This window comes from Battus philenor, unplaced genomic scaffold (assembly GCF_028537555.1).
Source record: "Battus philenor isolate CCGP_79_NKW_IND1 unplaced genomic scaffold, ilBatPhil1.0.hap1 SCAF_2, whole genome shotgun sequence".
Lineage (NCBI taxonomy): Eukaryota > Metazoa > Arthropoda > Insecta > Lepidoptera > Papilionidae > Battus > Battus philenor.
The window spans coordinates 16,880,537-16,899,640 of NW_027181682.1; the positions used below are offsets into that span (position 1 = coordinate 16,880,537).

At 35.4% G+C, this 19,104-nt stretch overlaps 1 protein-coding gene across 1 annotated transcript in view; it reads left to right on the top strand.

The window, feature by feature from the left end:
• The first annotated feature begins 1,629 nt into the window (after positions 1–1,629).
• Acsl (Acyl-CoA synthetase long-chain) overlaps positions 1,630–19,104 on the top strand; it is a 67,858-nt gene continuing 50,383 nt past the window's right edge. Inside the window, exon 1 of the mRNA XM_068764895.1 lies at positions 1,630–1,747. The gene's annotated coding sequence lies outside the window, so the exon portion shown is untranslated. The remainder of the gene's footprint in view (positions 1,748–19,104) is intronic.

A 19,104-nucleotide genomic window follows, 5' to 3' on the forward strand; every position in this document is an offset into this window, starting at 1 on the left:
ACGAAAGAACAGATATTTGAATAACAATTGTATGAGATACTAATTCATAAATAATATAGTTTTTAAGTAAATTTTGTTACTAACTTATATTCTATGGAGTCGCTAGATTCTAAAATAAAATTTATTATTATGATTTAATTTAAATAGTTGCTCTATTTGATTCTAGTTGCAATCAATTTATTTTTATTGATTCTGTGAATTGTACGTAATAATGCAATGTTTCTTGTACACTTTTGCACGTAGAATCAAATGAAAATCCTTTTTACAAAAACTGTATGTAGATTTTTTAAAACTGAGTCTTTCTCTGTCCAGTGGACAAAAGGTATTGCCCTATTAAATCTATATTATGTCCATGCATCTCGGCAAGCTAAATCTACAACAAAAAATGTCTCTAAAGGGATTCAGATAACTTGATGTACATACATAAACCTCCTTGATGTGCGTAACGTGATATGATATGCCCTCATCATTAAAATGTAGAGATATCTAGAGTTTTATGACAAAAAACACAGCGATTTTATTTTACGTATCGACATTTTATCTACAAGGTATCTTGCAAATGTAAGGGGTTAAGTTATGTGGTATATCTACCCGTTAAATAATAAAAATCAGTGGTTTATTAATGGATATTATTGTAATATACAGTAATACCCCGCTTTACGCGAGGGATACGTTACAAAAAAAAATCGCGTTAACTGAAATTCGCGTATAACGAGGTTTATGATTAAACGTAGTCAAAAATTATTACAAAAAAATACAAATCATTTTAATCAATCACTTCAATTCTAGGAACACTTTATGCAACACATACTCTTAGTTTTTTACAGAAAAATACATGTATTGTCTTTTGGGTAACGTTTTGTTTACGTTCTTGTAAAATACGTTCATAACACCCAACACTGTTTTTAATTGTTTGACAGATGGTCAAGACACCAAAGAGAAGTTGATGACTACATTATATTTATATGCACTCTTTCGCGTAATACGAAGCATTTGAGCGCGAAATTTGCAATTCGCGTTATAGTGAAACCGCGTATAACGGGGTCGCGTAAAACGGGGTATTACTGTATATATATATATATATATATATATATATATATATATATATATATATATAAAATTCTCGTGTCACGGTGTTCGAACTAGAACTCCTCTGAAACGGCTCGACCGATTTACCAAATTTTATATGCGTATTCAGTAGGTCTGAGAATCGGCTACTATTTTATTATTATTTTCCATACCCCTAAGTGATAAGGGTGGTCCACCTCTAAATTTTTTATTTTAGTTTTTACACAAATTTTTTATTTTTTTATGATACAGCACACAAAAATACATACAATCCTAAATTTTCACCCCTCTACGGTCAACCCTTATTTTTTGTTTGTTAATTAATTTTTTTTTTTTTTGCAAAGCAACGTTTGCGGGATCAGCTCGTATATATATATACATATATATATATCTCCATATTAAGTAAAAGCAAGTGTTGTCGGAGTTACTTTCGATGTAGTTAGTGCAACAAATGTAAGTCGGACGCATCGGCCACGGTCGAACCGCACGCGGCATCCCTAGACGCGGGGCAGACGCGGGAACTCGACCTGCCCAGCGCTGTCGCTCAGTCGCCCAGCCAACGCCGTGCGGAACGCACGCACAAATCGCGTGCTCTCAGTTTAAACTTTTTATTTCCCCACCACTCCACTGTGTGCCAGTGTTTATTGTGTAATATAGTTTTCAGCGCGAAATCGAATCGGTAAGTTTGTCTTTTTTTTTAATCACGTTTCGTGAAGTTTAACTAGACAGTTACGTGTATCGGTGTTGCTCCCATTGGCAACGGTTTTACGTAATTAACTTTGTACTGTGCGCGTTTTAAAATAACGTTCACATTGAGACGAATGGATTTTAATTCGATTAAGAAATGTATAGTTAAATTTAACCATCTTATTTTGCAAGGTACCTACAGATTATAACACAAAAATTTTAGTGATTTATTAGAGCTTGTTTTTATTTTTTTCAATATAATTATTATTTAAAATGTTAGTTAATTGTGTTGGTACAATAACTTTTAGTTTAATGCCAATGTGGTTAGTTTTTGTAAGTGTTCGTTAGGTGAAAGCCTTCTCTTTCAATTTACAAAATTCTCTGTTTTTAGTAAGAATCGTCTTATTGTGCCCTGCCGTTGCAACAATATCTTCAACCCACCTATAAGGATTTATTACGAAGGCTTATATATGTTAATATATCCTTTTCTATTGTCCAAAGTTAAACAAAAAAGTAGATAAATAATATTTAAAATTTGTATCTACCCTCATCTTAGAGCTTTGTTTTTCTTTTCGAATCGGCCACGTGCTCAGGGCATACCTATAAGAGTTTGTGAATGTGCGGCCGAAGTTAAACAAAATCTCAGGCGGGTCAATGCCTTACGAGAATTTTCGCACATGTTATTGATGCGTTGGTGTATTGTTACTCTGGCATCAATATCTCAATTGAACACGTAAATTTTATAAGTGATGTTTTTTATTTATAATCGCAAAACACCTGTGCCCTAAAACTGTAGACACCTTTTAAGGTTTTTTTTTTTAATTTTCTGCTTAGTATTTTAGATACAGTACCAGGCGATAAATATTGCACATCGACCTTTGAAAAGAGACGATCGGCTAATTTCTTAGTAGAACGTTATCTCTGTCGCACGAAATATAACACATATTATGAATTCGCCGGGTATTGTCACTTCTCTAGCACTTATTATTGTATGTGGATCTGAATTTTAATGTCAATTACGTATGCGTGCTATATATTAGTCTAATAGATGACATTTAGCGTGATATGTACTTATACCAGCTTGTCTGTATTTATTTTTATTTTTTTAACTTACATATATCTAATTGATTTAAGCCCTAGTTTATATATAATTAACATTAGCTTTATATCTTACATACTAATTTCTTAGTAAACAATGTATATATAGGAAAGATTATGTCTAAATATGAAAATTAGTATAGTGTAAATTTTATGTTGATTACTAGTAAAAATAAAGAATTCAATGAAATTGGATTGCAAAAATAAAAAAAGAGCGGCCTGATACGGGAAATATATATATACCTTAGGTGATAGTTCGGGACAATCAATTTCGTATATTATTGAGTTTGTATCAGGTGGACCGGAAAGTAATGTCGCTTGATAAGTTAAACTCACACGACTGCATCTTTAACAAGTTTTTATTTCTTATCAACAATATGTTCACATTGGTTATCAACAACCTTTTGGCGTCTAGTATATTTATAGTATATTTCCGGTCCCCCTAATACACGAGACTTTTCAGCGCATGAAAAATATATTTTTAATTGTGGTTTGAAAATTCGTTTACAAATGTCACATATATATATATATATATATATATATATATATATATATATATATATATAATATTCGTGCGTACCCAAGACAGAGTAAGTACGAGAGGGTCCCCAACAACGAAAGCTAAATATATACATTTTTCATATATACATACATGTTTATATGAAAAATGTGTACATATGAAAAAAATATGTATAAATATGTATACATATGAATATGTATATAAATATTAATATTTATTCATTCCTTTTTATTTTTTCTTCCGTTCATACCTCGCCAAATTTTACATTATCTGTAATGTCTTTATTTATATCTACTTTTTAAATAATTAATTTTTAAATAATAATTTTCTAAATATTGCCAGTATATTGTAATGTATTGTAGATTGTCATCTATTCCTAATACATTATACATTATCTGAGATGATACACATACGAAAGCACGTCGCCGAGCCGACGCTACGTGGCCGTTTCAAGTGCGGTTATAAATAACTGCTCGCAGTACGTAAAAGACGGCTTCTGTACATATATTATGTTTGTTTGTAGATCTATATGTACGTATATATCTATCAACATATATATGCTGTTAGATTTTTCCTTGTTATATATCAATAGATTTTGTATGGAAAACTCTAATAATATTATTATGGTTATTATTATTCTCGTATCTTTTAAATAACAATTTGGTTCAAAATTATTGAGTACAGTAATACCCCGCTTTACGCGAGGGATACGTTACAAAAAAAATCGCGTTAACTGAAATTCGCGTATAACGAGGTTTATGATTAAACATAGTCAAAAATTATTACAAAAAATACAAATCATTTTAATCAATCACTTTAATTCTAGGAACACTTTATGCAACACATACTCTTATTTTTTACGGAAAAAATACATCTATTGTCTTTTGGGTAACGTTTTGTTTACGTTCTTGTAAAATACTTTCATAACACCCAACACTGTTTTTAATTGTTTGACAGACGGTCAAGACACCATAGAGAAGTTGATGGCTACATTATATTTATATGCACTCTTTCGCGTAATTCGAGGCATTTGAGCGCGAAATTTGCAATTCGCGTTATAGTGAAACCGCGTATAACGGGGTCGCGTAAAGCGGGGTATTACTGTACATACAATGTAATTTAAACCATAATATAAATATGTAATATAAATATATAAACAAACATGATGTAAATATATAAACCATAATATTTGATCCCTGTTTAGTAATGTTTTTATTTGTTTTTGCATTGTTTGATTATAAATCATTATATGTTCTCAGTGAGATAGTTATAAGGTAACAACTGTAACTAATTTTATATTTCTGAGCTTCTAAGTTTGTACTTTCTTACTGCCTTTTGTTACTGTTTATCTCCAATAAAGTAAATAAATAAACACAAGCCGTGCCATGCGGAGCGTATACGACCATCGCCGCACTTACTGTTCAGGCCATTTGCAGTTCTTAATTGAAAAACAAAGAATTCTTAAACAAATGAATTGTAGGGTCGAATATAGATAACTTCACGTCACGTATGCTCGTATGTACAGTACAAGGCGATAAAAATTACACATCGACCTTTGGAAAGAGACAATCGGCTAACTTCGGCTGTAAAGCGTTATCTCTGTCGCACGACTGACAAAATGTCACATAGGTAGTGTGGGACAGAGATAATGCTCTACGATGACGAAATTAACCGATTGTCTCTTTCCAAAGGTCGATGTGCAATATTTATCGCCGAATATTGTAATGTATTATAAATTAAAACCTTTTTACGCTAATTATAGCTTTGCAGTATTCAAAAAGTTTAAAGACTTTTATTCATTTTTAAATTATGGGTTGAATACACCCCACGTGGTTTAAATGGAAAATCTTCACAAATTGCCGCGGCCACGGTACGTGTTAATCAATAAACTACTTCGACAAACTTAAAGTCAAAACTTACCAGCCGTGGTAGTGATATTTGGGGCAATGTAATATTTGTCCAAATGTGAATTCAAAATGAATGTTATGTATTCTATATATAAGAACCTTATGTCCTTCTTGTTAAAGTCACTAAACTATCCTGTTGGGAGTCTCAGAAGGAGAATGTCCAGCATTGGGCACCTAACGAAAGAAGTGATGATGAATCAATATATATATATATATATATATATTGATATACATTTAAGACTCGGCCCATGTACAGACTTATCATGATATCTCAAGAACCATAAGGCTTAGAGACTTGAGATTTGAAAGGAAATTTCTTTTCGTCGAGTTGAGATCAGCTAGGAATGGAAATATAATAAAAGAATCGTATTTTTAAACTATAATATCTTATAGGTAATAAAACATGGCAAGGATATATTTATTGGCATGTGATAAATTATCAAGAAATTATTTAGGATGACAAACACAAAAGGTAGCGCGGGGGACAAGTGAAACGGACGTGACACGGCTACTAGTTATTTAATAAAAATGAGACTTACGTAAAGGAAAAAAAAGACAATAGATATATAAATTATAATTAGAGACGTAATATTATAATTAACAAAGACAGTATTCAAACGGTGAAAATTGAGAAGGCGAAATTGACAAGACGCACACGAGATATTTAAGAACAGGACTGACGTTTTTCTACCATTCCTGTCGTCTTGCCGTTGACATATCTCGGGAGTTAACTGAAGTGCGCGGAAGTGCTAGTCACCGCCTGAGGTACATGAGCTCTGGACCGAGAGATGGAAGAGTTGACAAGACACAAACGAGATATTTAAGAACAGAAGGACTGACGTTTTTCTACCATTCCTGTCGTCTTGCCGTTGACATATCTCGGGAGTTAACTGAAGTGCGAAGAAGTGCTAGTCACCGCCTGAGGTACATGAGCTCTGGACCGAGAGATGGAGGACTTGATAAGACGCACAAGAGATTTTTAGAACAACTCTCTGTAATATAGCACAGTATTATAATTACACTGTGCACTGGAATGATAGACACCGCCTCGGGTATGCAAGCGGTGAGACGAAAAAAAGAAAGAACGCAATTGATTAGACGCACACGAGATATTTAAGAACAGGACTGACGTTTTTATACCATTCCTGTCGTCTTACCATTGACATATCTCGGGACTTAACTAAAGTGCGCGGAAGTGCTAGTCACCACCTGAGGTACATGAGCACTGGACCGAGAGATGGAGGAGTTGAAAAGACGCACATGAGATTTTTTAGATCAACTCTCTGTAATATACCACAAGATTATAATTACACTGTGCGCTGGCATGCTAGACACCGCTTCGGGTATGCAAGCGGTGAGACATAAAAAAGAAAGAACGCAATTGATTAGACGCACACGAGATATTTCAGAATAGAAGATTTTTTGTGGGCGTCTGCTGTCCTGTTTACATAACTCAGGAGGTTACTATAACTAAGTGAGCTGTGAGACAGAGTAGGCGCGATTGTCTAGACCAGAGTTCCCCAAACTTTTTTGTACCGTAGACCCCTTGCCATATTTTTCCGTGTTGGGTAGACCCCCTACTTACCTGATATTGATTTCCTGTAAATTTCTAACTGTAGTGAAGTTTAGTGTTAAAAACTTAAAGTAAAAACACATGTTAATTTATTAATTGAATTTAAATTAAAACTACTCAAAATAAAATTTTGTATCTGCTATGTAAAATATACGTTTTGATATTATAAGATAGTATGATGTAAGTAAATAGGTACTATCAGTGTATGTGTTGAGATCCACTATCGTGAACCCCCATTTTCATTTCATGGACCCCCAAATTTTTTTTCGCTGACGTAGACCCCTTGCAGGTTGTCATAGACTCCTAGGGGTCACTTTGGGAATCACCGGTCTAGACGCACATGAGATACATAAGAACAGATGGCTTGACGCTTGCCTACGTCTTTCGTCACGCTTCAAGAGTTAACCTGAATTTATGAGCAAATACAGTACTTATGTTATATTTTTGTTTGGTACGTAATTGGCTTATATTAAAAAACTCAATGGCATATTTTTACCAAGGTTTTTGAAATATAGGAACTTTTTTAGTCCCCCTCCGTATTTATGAGTTAATTAGTAAGTGTATATAAAAAACTACGTCTTGCCTTGATGAACGTAATCACGTAGATTAGAGTAATAATAATAATAATAAAAAAATTAAAATAAAAAGACAAGTTGACTTTGGACGGATGACCTTTATTATTTTCCAATCGCTTGGGAACATCTGGCTTAATGACTTAAAATATGTTATTATACTTCAATTTAGCTAAATATTACAATGACTTTGTAAATATTATTATAATTTGTGTCTACACATGCAAAAACGTGACGATAGACGCGGCGTGGGAAGTCCTCCCGCTAACTCATGGATGCACAGATTTGTGTCATTTTGAATTCACATTTGGACAAATATTACATTGCCCCAAATATCACTACCACGGCTAGTAAGTTTTGACTTTAACTAGTTACCATTATATATATATATATATATATATATATATATATATATAATACAGCGCAGCGTCCACGGAAAAAATTACAATCGCTGCTATAATTTTTATCGCGTTTTTAAATATTTATGATGTGTGACTTCCTGCGACTTATTGATAGGCAAAATTATAATTTTATTTGTCTATTAGGTAAGGACTAGAATAAATAGGTTCTACAAAATAAGTGAAACCTCACATTAATTCGACACGCTGAGAATATGTACAATTAGGTCATTATAAATATATTCATTGCTTTCTGTAGCCAAAATTTTTTTATTTGTAAACAATATTAATTTTTACGTCTCCTATAACGTTGCATTTTTGGACTTATCATTTTATTGGGGGGGGGGTATATATATATATATATATATATATATATATATATATATATATATATATATAATCTTAATATACTTTGTGCAGTATCACATTCCAACATAAAATTATTCCAGCGCTTGTGTTTTCAAATTGCGAAGTTGTATTCATACTTCTTATATAAATCGTTTAAGAATATAATTTTAGTAGCAAACATAACATTAATATACATATACAAACACACACACTTTAACTAATACGTATACACGCACAAGTGTTTATACGCACACACACAACAAGATGCCGTCAAGTGGTCGCCTCGGAGATTATTCCCGATGGGTATATCACTTCCCGAAATACTTCCGATGCCCATCGCCCGAATACACCCGGCTTCTGCTTTATTGAGGTTATCGTTTGACATTGAACCCGTACAAAAATAAACTCATTCAATATATATATATATACATATATGTATGCTTCCGTATCAACCCTTGTATATATATTACTAGCTAATCCCGCAAACGTTGTTTTGCAAAAAAAATGTTTTTAATTTTCAATTTAAAAATAAGGGTTGATCGTAGAGGGGTGAAAATTTAGGGTTGTATGTATTTTTGTATGTTGTATCATAAAAAAATAAAAACAAAAAATTTCATCAAAAAAATAAAAAAAAATTTTAAGGGTGAACAACCCTTATCACTTAGGGGTATGAAAAATAGATAGTAGCCAATTCTCAGACCTACTAAATACGCATATAAAATTTGGTAAAAATCGGTCAAGCCGTTTCAGAGGAGTTCAAGTTCGAACACCATGACACGAGAATTTTATATATTAGATATGCTATACAAAAGTAGTAGCCCTTTTGCGGGCAGCTGTGTGAGAATATTAAATACACTACCGTTGTAATGTTTCATTCAAAGAAATATTTTTAAAGTAAGAATAAAGCTTTGGTGTGAATTGCTCTATCTTAAAAATGTCATTAACTAATAACGGTGTTTGTCATTTGATTTTTTGACAGTTTAGTAGAGAGAAAGATTGTCTATAGGAAACTCTTCTGATTTCTATCTAGGATGCTACATGCTTGCCTAGAAGAAATCTATTTACTATAGACTAGAATATTTTTAGTTAAATTAATAATTTTTAGTTACATTCGTTTCACTCGCCTGTTCAATTTGGGACTTTATATTGATACAGAAGTTCTTTTCATACTAAGCCAACACAAGTTTAAGTTACAGTGTTTAAGTTTTCGATTGACAGTAGAAATTAATTTAACACGAATGCGACGCCCGGGGAATTGAATAGTGTATAAATAATTATAACTATAGCAATAGTAATCTTAATGCGTTGTAATAAAGTTTAAAATTGAACGAAACGTAGCTGGAAATCTAAAAGATGTTCGACCTCCGTTGACCTCGGAATATAGCGATTGACTCACGACATCAGGTGATGTTTTCTGCGTCATAATTATTTACAAGGGAACTTGGGCTCAGCGGTTATGCATGACTACATCTTGGACTCCGGGGTTGAAAGCCGTTGATAGATGGCTTGGTTTTTTTTTTAAATCAAACAGATGCGACAACTTTGTCCCGCGTATTACGAACATAAAAGTTTTACTGCATAAAGATTCCATCTATATTATAAAGCCGCTGTTTCAAGTCCAAAGATCACTAAGATACCGATCTTGCATTACCCGCATGCGGCAATTTCCTGCGAACTTTTTTTATTATATTAAAAGGATCTGTATTCCACACACATTAGCGTCCATGCCTTTGTTTTATATTTACTTTTATTAGTTCGATAATTTTTTTCTCACGTTTTTGCATGATCTTAACTACACTCTAACAATAACCAGTTTTTAACCTCACGTTTTGTGCGACCACTTCCTCATTCCTACTCCATATTGGCATCATCAGGTTGTGCGCCAGTTTCTGTGCCGTATTCGCTACATCTTGAGTCACGTTTGTGCAATACACGCACGAGTTCTACTATACGAAATAATTTCCATAGCATTCACAAGTTTTTTATTGGTCGAAATGTGTAGAACATGGTGTTTTGACTCATTGACATGATATTATAATGTACATAAATAAATTTATTTTTAAAAGAGCAACTGTTGAGTTGCCTATAGGCTCTTGGCAGATCACTTTTCAGAGTTTTCATAGCTTAGGGATATAATACTCTGACATTTCTATGTCAAAAACTATTTAAAAGTGAATGTAAATGTCTGCAAGAATAAAGATATTTTGAATTTTGAATAGATATCATGATTTTTTTATGACTCCTCATCGTTCCTGATAGCTCGACTCACGAGCGAACCGTCTGATAGAGCGGTCGCCATTTTGTTATCGGTCGAAGTACACCGCTGATAAGATGATGACCGGAGGGGGCGGATGCTCCGGTGTCAGGAGTTATCTGCAGACGGCGGGAACATGCGATATCTGCTATCTATGCTTAAATTAATAATATCTGTGGGATATGAAATGATCCATATGTTTACCTGGCTATAAATGACAGTTAACGACAGTTATACACTCAAGTATATTTTAACACGTTTTTTCTTGTTCTAGAACGAATTTATAATTCTTTATTTAAATTTAAATCTTGTCAGTGTTTTACCGAATTTTTAAGTTCACGGACCCTTCCGTTCTGTGAACTCAACTCCGATAAAGCTGTAAAAGTCCTAGGGCTAACAGCAATAACATCAAAAGAGAATAAAATATTACTGAAACTTATCTGTATAGTAACAAAATACAGTTGGGATGAAAGACCGTATGTAAGAGTGTTACTTGATGCTAGTTCAGTGAACTTGCGAACTTTGGTAGACATGCCTTACAGCGGGAGTCCATCGCCTGAAAAGAAAAAGAAAAACTTGCGTAGGCGCTCATGGTTACATGTTCTTAGTGTTTGCACTTTGACAAAATCCTAGATCATACTAGATAGAAGCATTACTGGAGTTTCTTCTGTCTATCTCCCAGCGCTTTCCAAACTGGTAGTGATATTACCCAGGCAATATAAACATGCCAAGCTAAGGGTCAGATCACTAGGTCGCCCGGAATGCAAAGCGGGTATTATTGACAAGTGATAGCCCAAGACGAGGTCACCTCGTGGGGGTACCATGAGATTAGTCACTCCATGGAGCCTCTAAATACGGTAAAATGGTAGTAAGTATGCTTCGCCACTTTATAAGAGGTATTAGACTAGATGCACTCTGCCTTCTGCCAGCTAATACCCGCGGAATGTGCGAATGCCGTTTGGGTTGCAGTGAGAGTCCTGTAAAAAATAAATCGGTCAAATAGTTTCGTTATGCAATAGTGCAGACTGATCTCTCTCTCACACGAATTCGACTTGACTTGTTTGATACCGCTGTTTCTGTTGTAAAAGATAGGTTACAAAAAAAGGGGTTTTTTCGGGCGCCAAATGAATATATATATATATATATATAAGTCTAAACTTAAGAACTAATTTTTACTTATTTTTATTGTTTATCTTACTTTTTTATTATAGAATCAGCATTATTACTGTTATATATTTTAGCTGTTAATTTTCTGAACATAATTAAAATATATATAGCTTCAAATGTTTATTTTTTTGACGATTATGGAAAATCAAACCTTTTTTTTTATATGTAACAACTACATGTAAATTTTGACATAATAATATAAATACATAAAAGGAAGTGTGAACACAGGCCAATCAGTTACCGCTGTATATAAGACGTGCTAAGTCATTATCTATTTTTAAATTAATAATTTTTTATTTATTTATTTAATTATTAATTATTATATTAAATTTTTCTCTTTTTCTTTATTGTTTTTGAGACAAGTGCGATCCAAGTCAGTTTGATGTTTTAATTTTATAATATATATGCTATATACATATGTATGTTTTGTACACCAGTTATTTATATTTCTACAGTTTTCATACTATGGTTGTCTGAAAGATATTGCCTTTTATAAGACCGCTTATACTTTTTTCATAATGATACTTTGTATATATTTGTTAGCGTGTACAATAAAGAATATTAGATTTTTTAATGTTTATATTATGACTATAAAAGGTTTAGAAGCTATGACCATTAAACAAAAGTTATTTATGCGTCGCATTATTGGTCAATGCATTTCAATGAGTCACGGTGTTCACACATTGTTTTGGTTCAAATACTCTTGAAGGCTTCTCGGGAAGTTATAAAAAGTGTAAATATTCGTTTGCGGAGTTGTCGAAGTTTATTTTTTCGTTGATACGGTACAATCCGTCTGTTAGGCGCTGAAACAGGTTTTTGAACGCGCTGATAACGCACTCGGCCGTTTTAAATTTCGATTCTTAAAATTTAAAAAAAGAACACATGTTCATACGGTTAACTGTAATAATATTATGGAGGTTATTTTGTAAATAAATACTAAAGTCAAGGAAGTTTCAATTTGTAACATTTATGATGTAGATATATGTCATTGAAATTACATTTTTTCTACAAAGGGAGGGACCTTTCCTCACCACGTTACTTTCTTAGACCTCTAAAATTATAATAGTAGTAAATATACGTCACAAAAACTAGACCACGTTCTGGGAATAGTCAAAGATTATAGATAAATAAATTGATTAACAAATACTTTACATAAAATAAAAATTAAAAATTAAGTCTTTATTCTTCAGATACAAGGGTTTCTCTAATATGCTAAGATATGATTCCTGATCTTATGTCACCTTCTTCAGAACAAACGTTATGTACTAGATGGTTTAGCGATCGAAGTATCAACACCAGTTTTAAGTAAACGGCCGCCCGTTTCCTAATCGCGAACAGCGTGCGCGAGCCGTGGTTGGATTTGGATCCCTCCTCGGCTCGCCTGTGGTCCACGCTGCTGTCCCAAAACGCATGCACCACACATCAGGAACATATCATTACACAACTCTACACGGGTAGAGACATCTGCTACGTGAGTCATCGTGCAATTGTTACGCGCTCTACCAGCATTATTTTTTAGTTTGTAAGTTTTTTTGTTCACGGACTTTTCCGCTCCGTGAACTCGACTAAGATGAAGCTGTAAAAGCCTTCGGGCTAACAGCACTCACTTCAATAGAGAAGGAGTAAGATCGAAGTGTGGCACCAGAAACTTATTACTTTGATAATGATTAAAAAACGGGTTAGGTTTGGTATTTATTTATTTAATCTGTGCAATGACGGACTTAATGCTGTATGGACATTCTCTAGTGGTACAGAGATAACAAGTAAGCATGTGTATAAATGTCGTAAAAGGAAAATAATGCAAAACGTATATGTTACTGTATTGTCTCATCTATTTACAAGGCTTACAGGATGATTGTTTATAAATCGAAAAGCTTTAAAGATGTGTAACATTGATTATGGTAAGCAGAAGACTGCTACCCAACCTATAAAAACTTGTTTGTGAGCAGTGGTAATCCTATATGCTAATCCTATATCCTATATGCCTAAACTAATGCACAACATGTGAATAATATAACATTGTATTCCGTGATATCGAAGCAGAGATCTAAGATCGAAAGTCTCGGTACTGTGCGATTAAAAAATATTCGTTGAATTTTTTTTAATTTTACAAGTTAAACCTATTTTATTATCTGTGATTATTTTCACAGATATTTATGACGTGGTTTGACAGGCGGCATATGATATTTTGAACAATTTCAAATGACAAAATGACGTTTGCAAAAGATAAGAAAAGTATCTTTTAAATAGGTCACGTAGGATCGTGAATTCCACAATGACTTCGTCTTTTACACGAGTTTTGTTAATTTTCCAACGCCTTCTGCCACAGTTTGTATTAAAACCTATTTGATAATTTTTAATAGATAAACAAAATGCTTTCGACACACGTTCTTCGACTGCCGCTTTGACGAACACGATCTATAGCTCGCATATAATTAAACATCAGGAGTAGGAAAATGTATTTAAATTTATAGATATAATAAATCATAGAAGTTTGCACACGTTTCCTATAAAAAACCGACGTGAAGGTGACACGGCCAAGGATGTGATCTCAGACGGTCGCTGCAAAATAAAAATTTTTTACCGCCAAAAACACGCCGACCCACGCGTGTTCTAAATTTAAAAATCTTGTATTTTGGCTGCTCATTCCAATTACGTAATGCTCTTGTTTAAAAACAAATGCAATGGTGTTTACCTATTTATTTAAACCGAACTAAAGTGCAATTTAAAATAAATTAAAATGTCATCTAACAAAATAAATATGTGATTTTTATTCAGTTATTATTATTATTCTGCAATAAGTATAGTAAAATTTACTTCTATTTTCTTATATAAAACCATGATGTATAAAAACTATACGTGTATTAATGCATAGCTTTGAAAATTTAAACATTTATCAAAGAAGTCACGCAGTTTGCGAAATACAAAATTTATGTTTATTGGCGTTCGTTGTTTATTATAAAATAGTTATATAAACAAATAAAGAAACGAACAGGTAGGCTCTTGGGTCGGATTAGTTGTTCTTTGCTGTCTTAAGTACATGCGCACAAATAATGCGCGTGTTAAATAGCAAGTAACAATTGTGACTTTAACCCTTTCCTTACCGCAGTCAATTCCGCCGAAATGACGCTACTGAACCGTGCATGTGCGCCGAATTGTGCACATTGCATGGCGGTAAGCTGATGTTTGAAATTTCTCATTTGTGTTACACATTTAAAGATTTTACTGGTATATTAATTAAAAATAGAAGTTAAGAAAATTGTTAGTAATTTATTCGGCTGTGATAAATCTTAAAACAGTTCACATTACAATTTTTTCGTTCATATTTAGGTTCATATTGATTTATAAGTCTAATGAAAATGTCTTTCGGTTAACTTTAGCGGATGTTTATTGTCGATATTTAGGATTTATATTCCGGTGATATTTCTGCAATGTTTCTCTAATCAAGCGTAGTTGAAATGTTTCCGTAGATATCAACTTCTTGTATAAATGTGAAGACAATAAGCATGTCCAACAAATAAAAAAGTTTGCGATACCATTTTAGAGATTTTCGTGGATGTCGTCTAACTCTAGTGCCGGTAACGAAAGGGTTAAACATTTTTCTAACTGCAATTTAACTAATAATAATTCTTTCATATAATAGGTGGCGCAAAAGTAATGTCATAATGTGAATGTGTCTTAATTTTTACAAATGTCGCCTAATCTCACTGTGATTTTATATTTAATATGTAGATATATAAAGAATTGGTTTTCAATAAGTCGTGAAGTATATATATATACTTCACGACTTATTGAAAACCAATTCTTTATATATATATATATATATATATATACATATGTATGTATATATATATATATATATATGTATATATATATATATGTATATATATATATATGTATATATATATATATATGTATATATATATATATATATTGTACTATAAACTCACAAATAGCACCGCGGCAGATCTCGCTAAGATATTGCTCAGAGCATCGGACTGACAGCGCCTCTAGCGGCAAAATGCTAGAACTAGATATAAAGAAAAATGTATAAATATAAGTTGGTATTGAATACAAGATTCATTCTTTAAACTGCATTCGTTTATTATTTATATCTGTTAACTAACTATTAACTATTAAGTTAAACGGTTTTATTTGATACCCATATTGTTGTAGTTGTGGGAAAGTATGTAACTAGTCCGCCATATTGAAACGGCGTCCATCTTCAATTTTAAATTTTGACATAATCATCGTGTTTTACTAGTGTAGCCCTTTCATTTGATACGCATATTGAGGGGGTTGAGGAAAAATATGTAATCCGCCATTTTGTATCGGCGGCCATCTTAGATTTATAATGTTATTGATTTTATTATATCGTATTGTCATCTGAATTAAATGTGTGTACCAAATTTCAGATCAATCTGACTGCGGGAAGGTGCTTAAATTTCAATTTCTAATTTTGACCTAAATAAATAAACAAATGAATTCCGTGCGGGTCGAACTAAATAAAACCGTTAAATAAAATGGTGACCACGACGCCGGTTGGTATATGGTCCGAGCAATACCTTAAAGAGAGCCGCGGTGCTATTTGGGAGTTTATGCTTCAATATCTAACATCAAACATGTCTGTCTACACGCACCCGAAATCCTACAGGCCCATCGGACTCCTGCCGATTCTCGGCAAGGTCCTAGAGAAAATGATGGTCCGTAAGATCCGGTGGTACACTGCGCCGTATGTCAGCAGCCACCAATACGGCTTTATGCCGCAGAGGTGTACCGAGGACTCCCTGTATGTCCTGATCCAGCATCTGCGAACTCGGTTGAAGGAGAAGGAGATCGCAGTGCTGGTATCATTGGACATAGAGGGAGCCTTCGATAACGCCTGGTGGCCTGCTATACGGTGCAGACTGGCAGAAACTCGCTGCCCCGTGAATCTGCGGCGCCTTGCCGACAGCTATTTTAGCGATCGCAAGGTGTCCGTACGGTATGCGGGGGCAGAGTGGGCCAGAGAGACCACCAAGGGGTGCGTGCAGGGATCCGTAGGCGGCCCAACCTTCTGGACCCTCCTCATCAACCCTCTCTTGGAGGAGGTGGTAAAGACCGGGACACACTGCCAGGCGTTCGCAGATGACGTCGTGCTGGTCTTCTCGGGGCAGAAGGCCCAGGACATCTCGAGTCGGGCCAATGCCGTTCTCGCCCATGTTCATGAATGGGGGGTTAGGAACAAGCTGAGGTTCGCACCACACAAAACCAAGGTGATGGTGCTAACCAACAAGCAGAAGTTCGACTACCCATTACTGAGCATGGGGGGCGAGCCACTTGGCCGGACTGGGGAGGTCCGGATACTAGGCCTCACAATTGACGATAGGCTCACGTTCAACAGCCACGTGAAGAACGTGAGCAAGAAGGCACAGGGCCTCTATCGTCAGCTGTGCAGGGCTGCGAAGGTATCTTGGGGTCTGAACTCGGAGGTGATCAGAGCGATGTATCTGGCGGTGCTGGAGCCGACGATTTTGTATGCAGCGAGTGCATGGGCGCCGGCGGCTAGGAAGCTGCTGGTCCGCAGGCAGTTGGGCGCGGTCCAGCGGGGCTTCGCGCAGAAGATCGCGAGGACCCACAGGACCGCGTCCCTGCACTCGGCCCTTATACTTGCCGGGTTGCTTCCCCTGGACCTTCGGGTCCAAGAAGCAGCCCGCTTATTTGAAATAAGAAAGGGTCATTCCCGGCAGGTGGTAAAGGACCGAGACCTGGAGGTACCGGTCAGCTACCTGAGACTACCGCACCCGTCTGGTCAAGTTGGTGTGGAGTTCTCCTGTCTGGGGGAAAGTGCGGAGGAAGTCCGACTTGCCACCGCGGCTGCCGACTTGGTAATTTATACCGACGGCAGCCGCATAGAAGATAAGGTGGGTGCGGCGTTCTGCGTCAAGCGGGGCGCCGCAGAGCTGTACACAAAAAAGCTCAAGTTGGGCAACTTCTGCACCGTATACCAGGCAGAGCTGCTGGCTCTAGCTGAGGCAACAGGGTACGCGGCCGGCGAGTCAGCGCAAGCCTGCGCCATACTGAGCGACTCGCGGTCCGCCCTCGAAACTGTCGCAAGATCGGACACCCTCCATCCCTTAGCGTTAAGAGTGAAGGAGAATGTGATGAAAGCGAGAGAAAAAGGGAAGGATGTAAGGTTGTTTTGGGTGAAAGCGCACGCGGGGATGGAGGGGAACGAGAGGGCGGACCAGCTGGCCAAGGAAGCGGCCCTGAAGAGTAAAAGACGACCAGAGTACGAGAGATGCCCTGTTTCATTCGTCAAGCGGCAACTGAGACTGGAGTCGCTCGACGAATGGAACAGGAGGTATGTGGAAGGAACGACGGCTTCGGTAACGAGGATGTTTTTCCCGGACGCCGTCTCAGCCTACCGCGTGCTCCGCAGCATCGAGGTGGACGCGGTCTCGGCCCAGCTCTTCACGGGGCACGGGGGGTTCTCTGAGTACCTTCATAGGTTTAAGCTCAAGGAGGACCCCTCGTGCTTCTGTGAACCGGGCGTGGACCAGACCGTGATCCACCTTGTGGCCCGGTGTCCCGCATTCGGGGGACTCCGGTTCGGCTTTGAGTGCCGGTCTGGTGTGCAAATCAAGGAGGAATCAATAGCCTCCCTGATAGGCGGAGAATATAAACAATCATTTCTATCCCTTTGCAGAGAAATAGCGGAAAGTGCAATGAAAAGAAACAAAACGTAAATATAAGAAATAAATAAATAAATATATATTAAAAAATTAAAAGTAGAAAATATAATTATTAACTATTAAAATATAAAAAATCTGTGATAAAAATAATTGTATAAGAAACAAAAATGTAAAATAAAAATAAAAAAAGCTATTGAAAATGTAAAAAGCAAGGGAAGAATGATAGATGATCAGAGGAAAAGAGAAAGACAGACGAATTGTGGCATGAAAGATTAGAACAGAAAGAAAGATTATGTGAAGAATGAAAGAAAAGAGAATGAAAATAAAATAACTAAGTGAAAAAATTCAATGCTTGCAAAGTCCCTATCCCAACATAAATAGGGGTACGAGAGGCCCCCAATAGCGGGGGTATAAAAAAAAAAAAAAAAAAAAAAAAAAAAAAAAAAAAAAAAAAAAAAAAAAAAAAACATCAAACATGTCAATGCACAGAGACATCTGGCGTCATTTGTAAAAGGGACGAACATATAAAGGTCGTTGGAAAAGGCCGTGGATGTACAGTTTAAAGGAAATCACATTTTAAATAAAACTAACACATCAGACTTTAGACTTTTTCATTAACAAACATTTAACTGTTACACAATATAGTTTATAGTAATTGGGTTGTTAAGGAAAAAGGACAACGTAATGCATTCGATAATGCGTTTGTTGCAAATGTATTTCCAATGACTGTATGAATACACACGGGAAATGTTTCTAAAGATGCAAGGTCTGTAATCATTTCCTGCTATCTATGGAAAATGTTTCTCGCCTGTGAGTGGAGTAATGTACTACAAAATTT